The sequence below is a fragment of the Venturia canescens genome, chromosome 7, assembly GCF_019457755.1.
Source record: "Venturia canescens isolate UGA chromosome 7, ASM1945775v1, whole genome shotgun sequence".
NCBI lineage: Eukaryota > Metazoa > Arthropoda > Insecta > Hymenoptera > Ichneumonidae > Venturia > Venturia canescens.
Window position 1 is genome coordinate 15,842,153 of NC_057427.1, and position 20,461 is coordinate 15,862,613.

The following is a 20,461-nucleotide window of genomic DNA, read 5'->3' on the forward strand; positions in this document are numbered from 1 at the left end:
AATTACTCGGAAACTAGAATACTCGAGGAATAGATCGGGCTCATTTTTTCGTTTTAATTATTCAATGAGAAAACTCGTGTTATCTCGCACCAAGTGACCGCGCTGCATCACTAACGATGCTGGGCATTTCTTTCACGAGCGATTATTTCTATTTCCGTCGTAATTTTTGTTGAGGTCTAACGACCAAATACAGCGAATCGAACGACCGAGAAATGAGGGAAGAAAACGTTGCAAAAATGTACGAAGAAAAATCTCAATTTGATGATTTTCTCGGCCATTGGGATTCGAGAAAAACAAACGCTTAAGCTTTCTTAACACTCTCAAAAGTATGTTCTCCGAATTGGCTGTTTCAGGAAGTAAAAGTTATATGGCATCATTCGGACTTGATCAAGCCGCAATATAATATTTGTAAGCAAGGATCGTAAGCTTATTTCTTATGCTCAGAATGTGGCTTTACGGCCGCAAAAAAAAAACTGTGAGTCTGAGAAGGCAAAGACGAAAGGGAATCGTTCGGTGGGGCCGCGCGGGACTCGAATAAACCGGGAAAGGAGATAGCGCACGAGAGAGAGAGAGAGAGAGGAAGCATCAACGGAATCCATGGAATAATAATGGTACGTATAAAGTGTAATTTAGCTAAACGTATGCAGCGTTGCATCGAAGCTTTGCTTTTGCTACCAGGAACGTACCGAGCCCTCAAATTCCAAGAGTCTTACTCGTGCCAGAGCAGGCCCTCGATAAAAGGGTTTATAAACATTTTTACTCCCTCAAATTGAATGTTCCGTCGAATTATGCGAGCGTCGTCGTGGCGTCGATGAAAAAAGTAATATAAAAAATCTCACTTGATTCGTTAAATATATAGAAAACGCAATTGCCTCATTCGTGAAACGGAACATGCGAGATCTATTGAAGCACGTTTTCTTTGACGTTTCGAGTTTTTGACGAATTATTCGTCGAACGTAAATCATACACGAACGCAAATGGGACCTTTGCGACCGCACTCCTCTCTCCATGTTTCCACCATGAAAAATGCAGTCACAAGAACTTCGGGATAACGCGAAGCGTATCTTTCGAACCTTGTACCGTCGATCATGCGGAAATCTTTTGGACTGCGATGAACAAACAGTCTCACAGTAAGTTTGCGGAAAGCTAGTCCTCGAATTTTTGCTTAAAAGATCAAAAATGAATGATTTATGAACGCTGCATTGAAGAAATGGTGAAACGACTCATCGTGATCTTTTTTTGCTGGGGCTTTTGTGAAGTTTTTACAGTTTCAATGGCACCGAGGAATTTGTATACATATAATAAAACGAGCCATTATACTCCATTAAATGTCAAAATTCATGCATAAAACCTGCAGTCAGTCATCTGCGATTCCGTTTCCCGATGATATTTCCGCACGATGAAAAATCTTGCCAGTTTCCTTATTCCTTCCAGGGCACTATGAAATGAGAATTGTTGCGGATGCTGTGAGAAATGGCCGAAGCACTTGGAATAGTGAGTAACTAAATAAGTCGACGTGGAATTCGATTTTTCTTCAAAAACAGGTTATACGTTCGGGTGCACGCGTCAGGTCTTTAAAATTGCATCCTTTTACCGAGACTCCGTGTTTTTAGGGATCGCGAGGCAGGAGCAGCGATCGAGTTCGCGTCGACGAGCGGCTTCCGAATTCCGTGGGTTTCTGTACCGAGAGTTCGATGAAAATAAGAAACTAAAAAGCGGGCGGTGATTCAACACTTGGAAAGTCTGGGATCCGTGAAATGAAAAGCCCGAATTGATGGAGCTGCTCAGGGCACATTGAAACTAAAATATTTTTAAGATTTCGGCCCAAGTTCACTCGACTCCCCGGAATCATATCGACATCTCTGATTACCTTAAATGCGAAAATCTAATGAGACATCGGAAGTGCGATTTATTAGATCCCAAAGCCTGGAGATTGCGTCTTGAATATTCATCGCGAAATTCGATCATTACGCATTCGCCGAGTCGGACTCGAGTGCTGGTCCCGTGCAGCGGCAAATAATCACGGGTCAGTGTACGCGGGCGCACGCAGGGGATCGAGCTCACAGCTCTTCGGGTGTGACATTTTTGGCCGCTGGTGGGCCTATTTCTGAGTTATGCCACGAGATGGATAGCCGAAGGGCCGCGGTGAGTAAATTACAAGGTACAGATGGAACGCCGACTGCTCTACCCCTTCGTTCTACCATCTTTATATATCCATCCTTGCATCATTTGGCGGCCGTTGCTTCCCTCGGTCTTGTACACTTTGCCGGGTCTTTTTCACAGACTTACTATTTTCTTCACCTCATTCATTCACCGTATGCTCTTCTCATCAAGTTTGCCCAGAGCGTTTTGCTCCTCTTGCCTCTTTTGTGTGCCCTTTTTTCTGTTTTTTTTTTTTTTTTTTTTTTTTTTCCACGAGTGCGAACGAGAGTATCGGTGTTGGGACGAAGGGAACTGGCCTTGGATTAGGCTGGAGTGAGTGGGAATAAATGTGGATTTGGAAAATGAATTTTCTCTTCGTCACGCGAGGTCCGCGTTTGCCGATCTCTCGAAGCCGCACCATCCTTTTAGTTTCATTTTCTCATTAAACTGCAACGATTTTGACAACAGCAGCGATTCCTTTGTTTCGAAGCTTCCCCCCCTGGACCAAAATGACGAGAGCACGACACGCGAGCGTCTTGCGGAAGCATCGTCGATGCAATTTTTCCGGGCGACGCCCCTGCACGCGGCTATATTTATGACAGCCGATCTAACCTTTCCCTCCGGTATTTACTCGGCATAGAAAATTGATGACGAAGTGCTCAGCGCACCGAGAACATGTGCGATCATGCTATGTGCGGTCCATTATTGCCCACGCGTGTTAATATACACCGCGCACTACCAAGTCGGCGGGAGAGGCGCGCATATGCGTGAAAAATCGACAAACACCGCGAGGGGGAATAACATCTGTTGGATCGTCGTCGAGCAATTTCTATATTGGAGCACAACTCCACTGAACCAAATTCAAAAACCCATGCATGAATGTCCTAATGCATTTTTTATCTCTCCATTTTTTCTTGCAGTGTAATCGCATAGGGTTTCGCGTATGAAGACGTAACGAGAGTCGTGGCCATCGACGACTTTATCCACTCGGCGAGCACAGTCGTCGTTTTTCCCCCTCGTTTTTTTCTACTTTCATAAAAATCTAATATTTTTCGACTTTCTTCTCTTTGTGCTTACAAATAAAACTGAAAAATTCTTACATTTTTCGACCGCGTGTGCTAAATTCGGGGGGGAAGTCGATTCCCGTGCATTCACTGAAAATTTATTCAATCGCGACCACTCGATATTGATAACGAAAAGGGCCGAGAGAATTGGGGTGACTCGAAGGAGAGAAAAACTATTAGAAATGCGAGGATTGCGTCATCGGGAACGTCAGAACCGAAAGGCCGATACGAATGTCCTGGAAACAAAGATCGGTAAATCTCTCTCTCTCTCTCTCTCTCTCTGTGGGAGAAATTATAGGCGCTCGCACACCGGCTCTTCCCGTCTCTCACATTCGCGAGGTGGTAACGCGTCTGCGCAGCCAGACACACGCACACGCGTATCGGATACAACGATACATGGTTTGTAGCCCAGAGTCTCCGGGCTAATCGGACATAATACTGATGAATTTACGATACAGGACACTGCGCTCGTCCCTGAACCTTGCCCGATTCTGACTAACGCGTATCCTGTTTCCACATGCGAATGCTACACATTAGCAGCATGTTACCGCGAGAATTCTTAGTCACGAAAAAACCGAATTCAACGAATCTCTCGTCATTTGCGTACAAATGTTTTTGAAAACTTGGCCGATACTGTGCGAGCACAGCGGGTCCGCAGAGCAGCAGCAGCAACAGCAGCGGAGAAGAGATTTTCCGAAAGTAATTCGAAATCTCCTGCTGCTTTTGCGCTCACGGAATAGGTAAATGATTTTTTCAACCACGCAGATACAAATGTTTTTTACGAGCAGTGGCTTATCTTCCCAGTTGTTGTTCTCGTGGTGTACTGCAGCTGAAAGTAAAGCAAGCGAAACAGCTTTGTTCCTACACGATTAAAAAAGGAGAAAAGAGAGAGAAAAAAAAAAATTATTATTTCTTTCTACCATTCCGAGCTTTCACGACTGCGGATACGGTCATTGGGGAGACATTACGAATTCGCCGCAAATCTCTATGCAAATCGAGCAAGTGTATACACTGCGAATCCATAAATTTTCAATTTCGGAAATGACCGTGAAGATTGGAGATGGATTCGTATAACGGTTACAACGTATACACACAGACGCTACACTGCGCGGCGCGCGTAGGCATGAGCTCAAACTATTCAGGGCGTGATGAATTCTTCTTCGCATTAAGCTCGTTTCCATATATCCCTGCGCTCGCATTATCTATTTCACTCAGCCCATCACTGAGAATAGATTTTCGTTGCGCAAGATTATCCAATGGATATTCTGATTTTTCAAGGGTAGAAAACAAATTTTTAATGCGGCGCACTCTCCAATCCTTCTTATAATCAACCGTCTTTTTCCACATTTTTCATACTATTTAATATTGACGAGGATTCCCCGAATTGGTTCTTCAGAAAAATCAAAATCATTTACTTTCTATGTAAGGAAGCAAAACGACGAAATCTTTTAAACAAACCATTTTTTCGTTCCCCTTTTTTATAATTTTAATCGCCATTGACGTTCTTTCGTCAATTTGAATTTAAGACAGTTTGAAAATTCAGCAGCTTTTCATTTCAACGAAGATTGATATATGTAATCGTCCAGTGCTGCCCTCCCGACTGGGGGGCTTGCGCTTAAAAAATTCCTCTCGAAAACTCATCGGTTCAAAGTTATTTGAGGTTCGCTCATAATCAGCATTGTTCCACCCTGTACGTAAGTATGCATATTCCGTTTAAATATATCGCAGCAGCGCGTTATATATATTCGAGTGGATACTCCTTCGCATATATACGAAGCTGAAAAATCGATAAAATCCCTAGTGCACATCTCGAGATTTCCCCTCTCCGCATGCCATGCACGAATGTGGGGGTTGCCAGCACGTGAGAGTATCTTCGCTTCCTTCTCTCCGAGCGGCGCAATGTCTCGAAATCTTCCCCACACTCTCGTCATGCTTGCTGTAAATGTAACAGCAAAGTTCTTATAGAAAAAATATCTCTGCCAAATAACAGACTCTCGGGAGGGAAAGGAAAAAATATTTTCTCATCCTGGTCGAGTTCTCTTTGTGAGACGACCACTTTATGAGACGACGAGGCTTTTCCAATCCTCACTCTCTATGTTGCCACTAGCGAATCGCATAAATTTCATCTGCACTTTGAGGAAGCAAAAAATCTTTTTTAGCTTCTGTCATGTCCGTGGTCAAATGCTTTAGCAACATTTGAGACAATTTAAGGGAGGAAACTGGATGTTTCCATATATATTTTTCAGAATCAACAGAGTGTCTGAGAAATTAATAAACACTGCAGGAACATGAAAAAAATGAATTTGGAAAGCTTTGATCTCACTCAGTTCGACAGGCCACTAGAAATTCGCTGCCCACACGACTTACTTGATACTGAAAAAATAATGTTCTCCCTGGCTCATTTTTCGACGAGGATATATTCGCTCGCGCAGGGATGTCCACTGCGCGTTACAAATGTCTTCCAAAGTCGTCTGCTTTAAGGTTATCGTTCGGCGGAGTTGTTTTCGGAGATTAGTATTCTGTGAGGAGTTGTTATTCGATCGAGTTGCAGTTTGCTAAAGTTGTTCCTAACAGTTGTTTTTCCGCAGAGCTCTTCTCTCGTAAAGTTAATCTTTAGAAAACGGCGCCCGGGGGAGCATTGCGTTAGTGCAATTGATTATAGCCGTGAACGATGCATTATTGAAAGAGAATTGAAACGTCCCGTCAATTTATATGAGAAATGAATGATTTCGGTGTTGAAAGATTTGCTTCAGGATTTGAGTTTGCTTCCTGGTCGTCCGCATTCGCGAGTGCAGTTTGAAGAATCCTAAGAAAAACAAAAACTAAAGGGGGAAAAAATAATTGATTATAAAACTTGACTTTGGAGCATTTTATCATCGAACTTTGTCGTTTTGAGTTACAGAAAAAATAGTCCCTAATGTTATCATAGCTGCTGTGGGAAATAACGAATATCGTGGGATGACAGCGATGAAGATTAAAGTAGAAAAAGTGAGGAGGTCGAGGACAGTCGGGACGACGAGTCTTCGATCCGTCATTGTCGCTCCCACGCTCGACGCGAGAACGACAAATGACGTCGATTCTTCCATTCATCCTTTTTTTATCCTCGCATAAAATCTGGTCTTAAGAAAGATTTGAGGAAAAGAGGAAAAGCTAATGTGCAAGATGGCGTGAAAAGTCGAATAAATTGTTGATTTTTTTCGCTCAAAAAAAGTATTTTTAATGGATAAATTTAAGGCATTGTCGCTTATTTATCGTACGTTTAACGTGCTGAAAAAAGAAACAATTTCTCGTGCCACAACTCGGATTTGGAGTTATTTCGAGTTACAGCGCGGTAGTAATCGAGGCGTTACAGAAATAGCAAGTTTTCCAAACTTCGGCGAGAGAACTCGTACAGAAGTTTTGGAAGCTCCATAACGCTTTCGCCATAAAGGTGTCGAATGTGGAAAAACGCTAAGTTCGTTAAAAAAGTGAAAATTATTTTCTGCTCACCGAAACTCGCTTTATTGGTTGGCTTCATGCGAAATCGTGGAATGAGATTTATCAGATATTATTTTATTAAAGCACTCGAAATTGCTCAAATTTATTAATAAACCGTACCAAATGAGCTGCTGGAATGAATGAAGTTTAAAACCTTTTAGAGTGTAGCTGTCCCTAAAAGGCTGGCGGGATTCACTGGCCGGGAGTCGTTCGCAAAAAGGACTCAATCCCGTGAAAATAAAAAATACACCGAAACGACATAACGGGATCTATCCCATGCGTCGAAAATCCGGAATAGCCTCGGCTAGCCAATTACTCTTAATCCAGTTTCACTCATTTAGCAGCTTTCAACAATGACCCTACCCTGGTCGCTCCAGGACCGCGAGAGGACGTTACGCGTCATGTTTCTATTTTACGTTAACAGACTTAACAAGTCATTTCAACGTGTGCATCTCCCTACTCGTAACTATATAGTTATATTCGTTGCTATACGAACCTCATAGTTTGCACGTGTGCACATAGTTTTGTGTGTAACTTTGAAGCTCGTTATACACACAGAGTTTCGAACAACTTGCCCCCTTTTTTGCTCTCATTAATGTTTTTCATCTTATTTTACAAACTTCACTTATTTATGAACTTTTTGGATCTTCATTTGGAGCCATAAATTTTTTAATGTCACTTTTAAAAAATTCAATATTAATTTCGAGTCCATTAGCGCAGCTGAAATTTTATTCTTCGGCGTCACTTTTTCATAGTTCTTTCTATTTTTACAGGAATTGATGAATAATAAAACTGAGATACACAGACGGAAATTATATTGAAAAGTACTTCAATTGAATATTCAAGCGAGGAATTTTAAAGCAGATGAAATAATTTGATTTAATGGATAACCATAAGAATGAATCAGCCTCGATTTCTGGACGGGCATTATCCGCTTTACAATAATATTCGCAGCAATGGAATTATATTTCTATTTCTTACCCATGCGGAGAATTTCAAAAGTCTCAGTGAAAGATAATTCAGAATTGAGTATTCAAAATTTCAGCAGATTCAGACGTGGCACGCATTTTGTCTGCGCGAGGATTCATTCCAACACGTAAATTGTAAATGAATACATGACGTTGCGAATGGAATCGCATTATGAAGCAGATTTGCAAATAATGCACAAAATTGGAGAGCTTGATAATGCTCCCTGCAACACAACGAAATGAACGACGAACGTCGAGTGTTTGAGTTCACCGCACCGCTGCATGTGCTTCGTTTCTCAGTGATTCGACATGATTTAGCGATATCTAACAAAAATAAGAGCTATATGGATATACTTTGATGGAATTTCATAACGATAGGAACCCAAGTTCGAAAAGAGGCCGCCCTTTCCCTTCGGCCGTGAACGTCCCCGCGTCCGTCCCTGCAGCATTGTTCCGAGAAAACGATCAAATCAATTTAGTGTAATGGACGGTGCATAACGGATAACATTTTAGCGTCGTAACATCTCCCTCAGCCAGTCAGCCCCTATTTTTCCATTTCTACCCACTTTTCGGATCGATCGAGGCCCCTAAGCGCTCGTACATTTTCACAGCGCGTTCCCATATACTCGATGATGCCGTTTGCGGAGAGGAGGAGCATAGTGTCGAAGTTCTTTCGGTGCAACGAATTTGCCAGTCATCTGGAAATAAAAGATAAAAAAGTGCTAACACGGATTTTAGCTATTGATATTTTATGATGTTGTCAAAGCTTTTTGCAGATTCAACCAAGTGCTCCGTGCGTTTTTGACCCGCTGAACTTTCCCTAAACTCTTCCCCCCCCCCCCCCCCCCCGCAAGTTCAGCGTCAATTGTCCGGGCCGATATTTGACGCTCTTCGCATATACCGAATTCTAGCTAGCGCCGAGTGCGGGAGGAGATTCGAAAGTGATACGAATTCTGTGGATGTATAGTTGGTAATCGAGTGTGGTAGCGTCGTGACGACATGAACGCCTCGAGGGGGTCGAACGACGTGCTCATGTACCATTGCTCTCTCTTGTGCGAATCTCTCGCATATAAGCGAAAGAGCTTTCACTGCATGACCTTTTGCAATATAGCTTGAAAGCTAAATTAACGTCGAGTTTGGTGCGTCGCTCGGGAGTCTGCTGCTGGTTATAAATTAAGTGGCACGCTCCGCTCGTAATCTCGAACTTATCCTTTGTACATCCACAAAAGATGGCGTCCGTAAGCAGTCAATTTAGAACTTGAAGACAATCCTCCTCTTCCTGCTGGCGCGTACAACGCCCCAAAATAAGACTAGTTTCTGACATAAATATAACTTTATAATGAAATGATAAAAGTAATGTCTTTCGTAAGCACTTGTTGGGGAGCGGTTCCTACGCTTCCCTTGAGGAGAAATTATTTCGTCGCTTCATAGTCAAATCTTCCCTGGCAAAAAGTAAAATCCTCGTGGAAAATAAGTTGAGCAATCTTCATATTTTTATTGGCTGTGTAAAAAGTGCTCGCTGTGATCACCGTTGATGGTCGTTACTTCGGAAGTGAACCGCCATTTTCTTTCTGAACGTACAGCAAATGTGGGCCGGCGGATCTTATTAATTTTGATCATGTTGATTATGGGGCCAAGTTTTTCGTTTGAAAGAACGAAGCGAAATATTCATCCAACGCTGTGAAGCTGTGAAATGTTAATCTCGGATTTGTGATTAAGTCGCAGCGAATACCGCAGCAGCCAAAGCTACTTAATTGGCTGTTGTTGGATCTTTGAAATATTTCGACAATGGAACGACAAGGTAGCGAGCGTTAAATTCCTATGTTAGATACGCGCACGACCGCATTGAGCTGTACGTCAGGAAGGGTGAATTTGCCCACTGGATCCCTGCTCTTGAACTCCCTCGCGGGCGCAGTAGCAACAACAGCTGTAACAGTGGGAACATCAGCAGCTAAGCGAGGATAGACGCGGTGAGCAATGTTAGGGGATGTAACGAGACGCCGTCGCGTATATATCTGCAGTGCTACGCTGAGTTTCCTTCGCCCCGGGCTACGCACGCAATTACCATCCTTGATTGGATTAAACGTTATCTTGATTTGGGTCGAGCCGTTTGGTGGGGAATGGCTCAGCTTCTTCCGAATTGTCACGACTCCAACTTTCCTCTGCGTCCGTATTCCCAATGCTCTACGCATTATCCGGCTGAACCTAGGCTTTCCACCCGGACGCTGATAGGAAATAACGTTATTGGAAAATGTTTTTGAGTTCGCATACTCCCTGAGATCGGAACCGGGTAGTCGAACAACTAAATTGTAGAGTTATCGATATTTCCGCAAATTTTAAAAATTGTTGCATCAGATTGGAGAAAAATAAGTAATTCGAAATTCTTATTTCCGCGATCGAGACTATTCAACAGATTACGCGTTCAATCGAATATTTCTTATCTGATTTCGTATTTACTTGAAAATATATATTTCGATAGTTTTCATTACGAATGTCAAAAGTTCATATTTTCGTATCCAAAATGGAGAGTAGTTGTTTCATAAACGGACCAGAATACATAGACGAGTAGCGAGAAAGTGAATTTTTCGAGCCTATAAAACCTCGAAAAAGTCGAAATGGCGAAGCTTGAAATTGGAGATCACCAGTCTGAGTAAGTGAGTGAGTATGTGACGCGTGTATTCTGAACTTCATCGCATTCCTTTATTTTGATCGGTTGACTTTCTAACGTTTCGTCGCACTTGGACCGTTCGACTTTTCGTGCTGGTCTTTCAGTATTTCAACCTCAGTAATATTGAGAGTCTTTCGCTATTATATTTTCGAAATAGTGAATATTCACAGTGTTGCTGATTGCAGTAACGAATCGAAAGAGTGATAGTCGAATTTTTGGAAAATCAATATTTTAGTCGTCGTTCTACGTGCGATTGTTGCATTCCATTTTCGATGTAAACGTACTTCGAACCTCGAACGTCTCTCGAGCGAAGAAGTTACACGAACGAATATTTTCAGGCCGATCATTCGTCGAGAATCTCACCGGAGTCCAAATAATTAGTTTCATCGATGAAATTATGTTGATTCCTGTGCAATGACAGGAAGTTTAACCCCAGGGTATTGCAGCATTTCGTTCACATAGCGGAGCGAATCGCTATGAAATTCTCGAGGCAGGATGGCGTATGAGCTGGGGAGTTACGTGAAAATTCACAGTATATCAAAGTGGATGATCATTACTCGAGCATCACGCGCATGCTCAGGGGTAATTCACTTTTCGCCTTCGTGCTGAACATACTTATCGGTCCAAGTGTTCGACGGCCACATACGTATATAGGCAGAAACACAGTGGAATAGTCGACGTCGGGAATACAGCAGGGTGGAGAGCGGGAGGGGGACTGACCGGTTCGAATGACGAGCCGTCGATTGGTCGAAAACGGGAAGCCCCGAAATCTGGACGGCAATTTGGCACGAGGGTGCGGAGAAAGCAAGATCGACAGTCGCACGTTCGCGAATGGCAGGGGATACATATACATGAGGGAGGATTGCCGATGTCAGTTGAGAAGAAAAAGAAGAAGAAGAGGAAGAAGAAGTTGGAATGTGAGGCGGTGGCACGTGCTCTATGCACGTACGTTTCATTCTCAGAGGACGCTTCGAAACCTCTACTCAAACTCTCATTTCCGTCGAAGATCGAGCGAAACTCTGGAGACGTTTTGAACCGAACACGCCAGACAAAGCGAAAGAGTCATTGGTCGAAGCAACATTTTTCGATACCATTGAAGGGTTGTTATTGGTTTATTGCACCGGTTCCGAATTCCACTTTGATAAGAGTGACCCCGGGGCATGAACCTCGGCTAGTTTCACTTAGCTCCGATGGTGCTGGTCGAATTTTTCGAATTTATGATAAAAATATTGGCCTTCGGAATTCTCTTCGTGTTTCCTCCCATATCAACGAACAAAATTGGATTCCCCTCATGATCAATCCTCTCCTTGCATCATTCGAGATCCCTTTTTCTTGCGGAGTAAAATTGAAATTGATCGTCACCGATAGCCACGAAAATCTGATGAGTGGGACACGACAGCGGACTTAAAGATATAGCACGGCGCTTCCGACATCGCGCAGACATCAATTGAGAGATAAAAACGAGAATATTGATGAGAAAGAAAAACTTGCAAGTTGGCATGTTCAGCCTGACACGAGAAATCCTCGACTTACATGTACACCGGGGCGATCGACTTTTCCGTTAAATTCATCGACACGCGAAGCAGCTCGGCTGTGCGATAGGACACTATCGAACATTACGCTTATAGATTTGTTAAGAGGACGAGAGAAGCCGCGTGCTCGCGAAGACTTGGCTCCGCCGCCCTCGCATATCAACTCGAACCGCATGTTATGCTTTACGGCAACCACCTCGTGACATGCAACACGAAATGTGGCTATATTACATGTATATAAAAAGTAGATTATAACGTCCATCGTGTATGTACACAGGTATATCGATTCTCAAGGCCGTTTGTAATACGTAAATGTCTCATAAAGTAGTAATGATGGACCATTAAAGTGTCGCGTTTCTTTCCCGTTTCAAATTATTTAAAGTTTATTATTTTCCATCCAACAGCCGAGCGCTCGTACGGTCAAACGATTGTGATAATTTCATGGAATTTTTCTTGAGTTACGTCTCGAATAATTTCCCTGGCAGTATTCGCGATAGCTTGAAAATATTTCAAACACGTTCAACCCCGTCAGCTATAAACATTTCTCCGTGTTCTCATTTGGCCCATCGGAGCGATGCGACTGCTTAAAAATCGAGGCAATTTATTGATCATCGTGAGTAAAGCGTGCTCCGGAGACAACAATCACAGTTAAAAATTCATGGAGCATTACTTCGAAACGAGTTTGGCCGTATGCTGTCCTGCTTCGACGACGCAGACTCGGGTTTCATCGGAGCTCGCCAGTACTATATTTTCCTGGGAATAAACGTTGACACGTGGATGAAAAATGAAAAGCTTTTCAAACGTCCGGACGCTTCTATTTACCGGTCGCTGATTTTATCTCGTTTTTCAACAATTTTGAAATCATGCCAATATCGTCGTGTCAACGATTTTTGACAGAAAGTTCGACCGCTCATTATCGACTGGCTTAAAATCCTAGACACTGTTCATAAACGTGAAATAAGGTTGCCCCGGCCGCTTTTCTGATCACCTCATAGCCCGACTCCCCGCGGAAACTTTACCTTTTTTCCTCAATATTGAGGAGACGTGCTTATCCGACGTGCAAACTTTATTTCTACATTGCAATTTCATGAGATGCTGTAGCTCACAATATACTATCTTGGTCCATTGAGAGCATACCTACGTCGCGTTCACGCAAGGATTGGCAATATCACTTTAATCCTCGATGATGAAAAGACCGTCTCATTGCTCGCCCCCTTTGCTCGAACGCATCAACGGTATCCGTAACTATACTCGGGCGCGTACCAGCCAAGATTTGTATGAGGCATTTCATGCCGAAGTGACCGCAGTCTCTGATTACAAAAAATCTTCGTTGTTTCTTTCTGCTTTTTTAATTGTAATTGTTTCCACAAACTCTTTAAATAGCTCGAATCTTTGAGTTATCAGAGAAAATTCGTTGCGGCTTTAGTTGGAGGCGAGAACCCATTTCCGGGGGTCGAATGAATATAATCCTAAAACGACATTTCTTATTCCAGCCCCGAACCTTTTCGAATAGTCTATCGATAGTTTTATCCGAAAGTTCGGCTCGGATATGCTTGTTCGGTTAATGGAAGTCGTCGAAAGGGGTTGTAAGGTTGCGTCAAAGTTCTCAGTGGATTGCACCTCGGCGCGAATCTTCGAGACTCGAACAAATACATAGAGAGAGAGAGAGAGAGAGAGAGAGAAGAAAAGAAAGAAATGGAAATGTTGGAGAACTCTCGATTTCCAGTGAAAAGCAGTCTTGGCTCGAGCGGAGCTTTAAGAAAGGACCTTGATGTATATATGCATACATAAAACCCCGATTTTTTCCGCAGCAGCAATGTTCCTCGGTAGTTTTTGTCTCAGCGTTTCTTTGGTGGATCGAAATCGATCCGAAAAGCAGGCATTAAATATTTATAGAATCGAGGGTTAGGCCACGCTTTTTTTCCCTCTGGTTCCCCCTTGACGTTTCCGTTAACACTTTCGGATAAAATATACCTTCCATTGGGGATCCCCGTGTGTTTTACAGGGCATAAGTTAGTCCCCAAAAGGGTAGACCGAGGTTATTCAACAACGCCGTTAAATCAGCGTATATATTATATTGTGGTTCATTTTCATTGAAAACGTATGAAGCGTTACGAAAAGTTCGAATTCACGAGATGTCTGCGTGCGCTCGTGTTTTTACCCGCATGCGAATATGTGCGCCGCGCTGCGTCGCCTCGTACTTTTTGCTCGTAGTGTAAAAGCGTATTGAAGAAAATCCTTGAAGCGAGAGTCCACCTCTGGGTTCTCGCTTCCTGTACCGGCTCTGTGTTTGCGTATGGAGATTGAGACGGCTTCGCCCCGGATCGATAGACTTGATTACGATTTGTTTTTCCAGTCCTCCGGCAGTTTCCATTGCTGCTGCTGCTGCTGCTGCTGCTCTGTGCGACTATTATCGCATAGGCGAACAACCCCTTTTATTATTTCTTCCGATATGCCTCTCGCATTAACATTGTACAATTTTATTTCGTATTATTTGCTCATCGCTTTGTATCTGATGGCTCTTATTGATACTACTTTAACGGTAGCGAATACTTGGTCGATTCATTGGTGAGTAGCTACTTTGTAGCTGGTCGCGAGCTTCTAGTTTCATTGTGAAACGAAATAATCTCGATTTCTTTAAATCATTGTTTTTAGCGTGAAAAATGTTTGAAAAATATGAGTGAATGATAGGAACTGTTATGCTGAGATAAAAACATATTGGATTATGTTGATTTCAGTATTTCAAGACTATTACGACGACAGAAAAGTGGCCGATTCGAAAAAGAACAATCGTCGTCTCAGTACTTTTTTCTATTTGAAAACTGCACAATTGGCCTGTCAAAGAAATGCCTAGGAATTCGAATCAAACAAAAGATGCTCGAACCAATAGATTTCTGCTCGAATTACATTCGTCATAATTCGTCAAGATTTAATACGTGCCCACTTTTTCTTGCCTTTGATGTCATTATCCGCGTATAACTGTAGTCATCAGAGAGGATATTTCTCTCGTGCTAAAACTCATAACGAAGGAGTAGAGGGACGATGGGAATGAAAAAATGAAATAAAATAAAATCAGGAGAATAATCATAAAAAATAAAATAATCACAGAGGGAGTAACTCGATATGCCATATTCATCATAAACCATAACGAGAGAGACACCTTTACCATTCAAGACACGTCAAAAATTCTTAGAGGGAAGTCCCTTCACAAGAGGTTGCCTCAAACCAGTGCGGAAGCCTAGATTAAACGTAAGACTCCCATTATTATTTGCTTGGGAAACGATGAAACGCGGCTGGCTGCTTCGTCCTGTGAACGATTTTTATTCAACGAGAGAGACTGTGAAGGGCAACTCCGGAGGAAGAGAGAAAGTAGGAAGAAAGAGAGAACTTGAAAAAAGAGAACGACAGAAAATTATGAAGAGAGATGATGAAGGTGTACTTTGTGTACCAGAAACTGCCGACGTTTACATACACCACGGCGTAGAGCGCAAGATAGTAAACACGTCCGTTCTACCATCAGGAAATCCGAGACCGAAATCCGCGTTTTGCGGAGGGCTCTTGGCAAAAGGCATTGTTCTCAGCGAGGAAAATTTTCCTTTTTCATCAACTGGTGCTTCCAACAACGTACTTTTGAATCGATATTTACGGGGTTTCTACCTTATTCATGAATTATCTCTCAAGTAATTCGATATTTTTCGAGTTCTCTGTATATAAAATATTGGTATTTTTTCCCGTATTCTTAAATTCTGACCCTTTCACTACACAATATTCTGCTAATAGGTTCCGAACTTGCATGGTTATCTCTGGAATAATGGAGTTGTGGCTTCTCCAAAAGGTCTCTGTTCACTGAGCAGCGATACTCTCTGTGCTCTCTGGAAATAGTAATTTCCTTGAATTAATTAACCAATTTGTACGTTCGACGTTGAAGCCGCGCCTCGTAGGGGTATAATCAACAATGTCAAAAACGAGGGCAGCCTTCCAGCGCCATTTATATGATTCCGATGATGAGTATGTATCTCGAATTACCCAAAGCTCAAATTGGATTGTAGAACTTGATACCTACATGTGCAGGTTTGAACGACGAACATAATATCCTTGCACGCATCTGAAATACCAATGTCTCTATGGAGATTTCTCTATGGAATATTGAACCACCAAAAAATATCTACTTCGATGGGATTACACGGAGAAACGGGATTCGTTTTGTATAGCGAGGAATATATAATTTTTCAAGAATTTTCAAAGTATCAACCACCGATTACAAACAGTATAGTATTTTGTGAATTTTCCTATTTTTCGCCCCTTTAATTATAAACAGCTTTACGTAGTTAACAAAAGGTGATGCACGTGAGAACTATATTTCGTTTTGTTTTCGAGTTCATCGTGTCGGACTAACACTTATCGATAAGTGGAAATGTATTGTAAATCACAAATGTTGACTGTCAGCATGGTAAATTCTATGATAAATACACGAATATACATCGAATACGTGTGACATTTTAGCATACATAATTTTTTTTCAGGGTTGCACGAGCATACTTTACAATATAAATATTTGAAGTGACTGAAAAGACTTTTTACTATGCTTATAGAAAAAAGATTCTTGAGTCTTTTGAATAAAATTATGGTGGATAGAACATTTGTTATTAATGATATTCGAATTAATGCTGCAATCCAGTACTTTTCTAGTACTTTCCTGTAGAATTTTCGGCCTCGTTTTCTCCGTGTACGTTATTCGGCCTTCAGTCGGGGTCCTGTCAATAAAAATATAATATTTCCACAAATATCTTCCTCCGCCCACGTCTATCTTGTACTATTTGATAAGGAACTATCCGCTATTGTTTCAGCCTTCCTTTATCCCTCTCAAAATTCTACCGTAACGTCGGAGAAGATCTGAGAACTTCCTAAATTGATATACACCATGCTGTGTTTGCGACGAGAAACAGAGACGAGTGAAACCGGCAGCATATTCCGCACAGGATAATGAATTTTCCTGTACACCATCTCTCAAGCCGCAGACTATATTCAACCAAAAGACAAATGGGTGTATTCTAAGCTGAGGAGAAAACGACTAAATATCCGTTTCAAAGAGTTCATCGCGTACAACTCGCAGACTGACTCGTAGACCCATTGTCGTCTCCAGATTTGTCTCTCGAACATGAGACGATTTCTTCAATTAATAACCGGAAAGTTCCTGTCCCTATAATTTCGAGTTACAATAAAATTTTTATACTCTTTTTTGGAATACTGTTAAAACATTGGCAAAAATGATTTTTGCGGGCTGCTTTACTGAGAAAAAAAGTCATTGAAACAACGAAACGTGGCATTATGAGGTGCCAACGAAACGAATGATCATCACAAGGTCAAACATGATTAAACGAATAAAATAGTTTTAGATCAAACTGCAGATTCATTCTCTCCGAAAATATTGCAGTTAAATGAAAAAAAAACTCTTGCAATAAAACATCAATTGCTATTGAATCAAGAATTTTTTCTCAGTGTTGAAATTATTAATTTGAAATGACACTTCACCGCTTTCTGCCAGCTTCAGAAAGTATTTTACTTCGTAAGGACTGCACCTGAGCTGGCGGTTTTCGTACGAGGGTAAGACACTCATCAATCACGCAAATGTCAAGCGGTATAACGGTAGGCGAAATGGTGTAGTGTCGTTATTATTAAAACAAAGTAGAAATTATGGTACCCCGGGCACACAGTGCGCGATTCCACCGTTTTTGGGACGACAATTTGTATGAATGAGTGATGCCACGAGAAAAATTCGGCCATCCCGAATACAGAGAGGGCGAATTTTGTCGATGATAACGTGTCTCATTAAAAAATCGAAGTGTTCGGAACCTCGCATATTCTTCATAGAAAAATCGTTTTGTTCAGCGTGTAAAAATGCATTACGAATTCCTGTGAGATTCGCAGTGTTACAATGAGCGCGTGCTCTGCGTGTCAAAATATTCCTCGATATGATAATTTTCGGGTATTTTCAACGATTAATTTGACTAATTAAGTAAGAAAAAAAAACGTAATTTGGGAGGATTTAACGAGTAATTTGAAATTGCTTTCACATTTTCATTATCAAACATTATATACAGATCAATTTATGATAATTGCGTTTTGCAGCTGGACAGATGTTTAACGGCTCGCTCATCGTACCTATGATTCGTGCAATGCATCCCCATTTTCGAATGTACGCGCTGATGATGCTACCCAAGCGATCTGTCGGTTCTGCTTTGGTCACGATGCTAGAGCGTGATACCTAATTCGATTCGTTTCCAATTACCGCCACGGAGGTAGCAATTATTTCCACCTGACACATATCAAACGTGGATTAGCTTGATTATAATCGAATAAGCCGAGTTTCCAAGAGAGCTCACGCGCAAGAGCCTTTTCTCCCGTTCCCTCTCTCTTTCTCTCACTCTTTCGGATCCACCTATTCACACATACCTTCACCGGTTTACACATACGTTTGGATAACGCACACTTTTCTTTCCGAACGCGAACTTCGACATCATTACACGTTCAACGAATCACAGATGCTGCGCTTCGAACTTCGCCGCTGCGTTTAAAAACTTTCAAGTACAGTCGCTTCTCTGGGCAATGCGCATATAATTATGGAAACTTACAAAACGTACAATTGTTAAATGCATTCTTTATTGACTGTCGTTACGCGCGGTCTGTTCGACGGAGAATTTGTTGGAAAAAATTGCCAATCGAATCCTTGGAGTACTTCATAGATTTTATTATCCGAGTCCGGATGAGGGCTCATTTCCAAACGAGAGTTTTACTCTAGTCTGAGAAGCATTTTCCTCGAATGTTTTTTCGCCGATTCATGGAGAGTCGGAGTAAATCGAAGTATCGTTTTTTCTCTCTTTTATTTATAATAATGTTTGCTATTTTTTGGCATTTTAAAATGATACACATTATTTTGTTTTATTTATTCATTGCGGACACGACGAGTAATATGGTTAACGTTAACACTTTAATGGTCGATGTCTGCATGACTGTTTGCGAAGGCATTGGTTCCTCCACGAGACAGTTAAATTAGGAAATTATTTAAATTTGGCATACGTATTATTTAACATATGAACAACACCTCTATAAAATTTTAACAAGTTTCACCGTCCCGAACCCGAGATATATGTAATTGAAGTTGACTCAATTAACACGTAACATATATGGACCATGCATAGGCAAACAGCGCATTATTAATTCTACCGCTAGTACTAAAATTAAGAAGTTTATAAATATAAAAAAAACAAGGTGATTGACCATCTAGTTTGACAGGTATATAGTCTCGAGAAGTACGAAGGTTTAGGCTGCATATGATATATTTTGCATAAGCGAACAAGCGAATGTCGTCTGTATAGGCAACCTTTTCTGTGTGTTGCAGCGTAGCCCGGATAGTTCCGTCAAAAAATTTATTCGCGATGTCGGATCAAAAATACTTTTAGAATAAATTTTACGAGAGCAAATGATATTTGTACTACATCTGCTGGCACCAGGTACGTATATAGGCTCTTTACAAAGTTATTGATTACGATCCGAACGAATTATAATTCGAACGATCCGAACGAATAATAAAAGGGTTGATAATTATCAACCCTTTTAATATGCAGTTGTGGTTGGGGCTGTCGCAGGGGATCGACCTAAACGTTCCCTGATTCGCCTTTCGAATCGTGTAACAAAATACATTGTACGGATCGCACACGTTGCGACGATCGAAGGAAAAAAAATGTAACTCAATAGGCCTTGTCGATTTTACAGGAAAATCTCGTCACTGTCAGTCAAAAAAAATAACTCAACTTATTTCGTAGTATTTTATATTTGAAGTCGCGTTGCTTCCGAATCTTCCCGAGATTGTCGAGTCTTCTCAGCACCAGGTTTTTTCTTTCGTTTGATGACGGAACGGATTGAGAACAAAAATGTATTTACTATAGGCTATTACTTTCGATCCGGCCGATAGGAAAGACATGGGGCAGAAAATGGGAGACTCGAAACTCGGTATATATCGAATACATCGATATATGAAATCGATCTTTACAAAATAGAATTTACGCGTGTACAAAAAGGAGGATAAAACGTTTTGTCGGGGTGAAAAATCTTTAGGTACGTCCGCGAGATAATATTCCGACGTTTTGTAAAACATTAACGTTTATGAGAGCCGAAGAACAAAAGTATCCGTACACATTGGGATCGTAGAATCACAGTTGAGTGAGTTTTTAAGGTAAAAAGTACTCGGACGAATATCGAGATCCGTAAGTTTCCATTTGAACTTGGACTTTTCTCTTGTTATTTTGTTCCCGGTGCTTCGCGCACGGATATCATCGATTTCGAATCTTATCTCGCGTAAAAACGTGCACTTGGCCAACGGACAATGGGCCACTCGAGGTAATAAAGAGGCTGCGACGAGCGTCCACAAAAACTCCTCAATTCGCCTAGTAGCAACTTTTCACCCATATAGTTAGGTATATGTACGTGGATCGAGCAGCGAATCGGCGCGACACGAAGCTTGCTTGTGTGCATTCTACGCCCGGCGCTCTTTCGCTGTTAAACTCTAACTATTCCAGGACCGAGGGCAGGGAACAATCGCAGAAAAGTTAA

The 20,461-nt window shown here is 41.7% G+C and overlaps 1 long non-coding RNA gene across 1 annotated transcript; it reads left to right on the forward strand.

The window, feature by feature from the left end:
• Nucleotides 1-384: 384 nt before the first annotated feature.
• On the forward strand, nucleotides 385-17,303 carry LOC122413573 (uncharacterized). The gene is made up of 4 exons (XR_006261581.1): nucleotides 385-611; nucleotides 1,435-1,494; nucleotides 1,614-2,145; nucleotides 16,699-17,303. It is a non-coding gene; the product is annotated as an uncharacterized lncRNA (long non-coding RNA).
• Nucleotides 17,304-20,461: the final 3,158 nt, after the last annotated feature.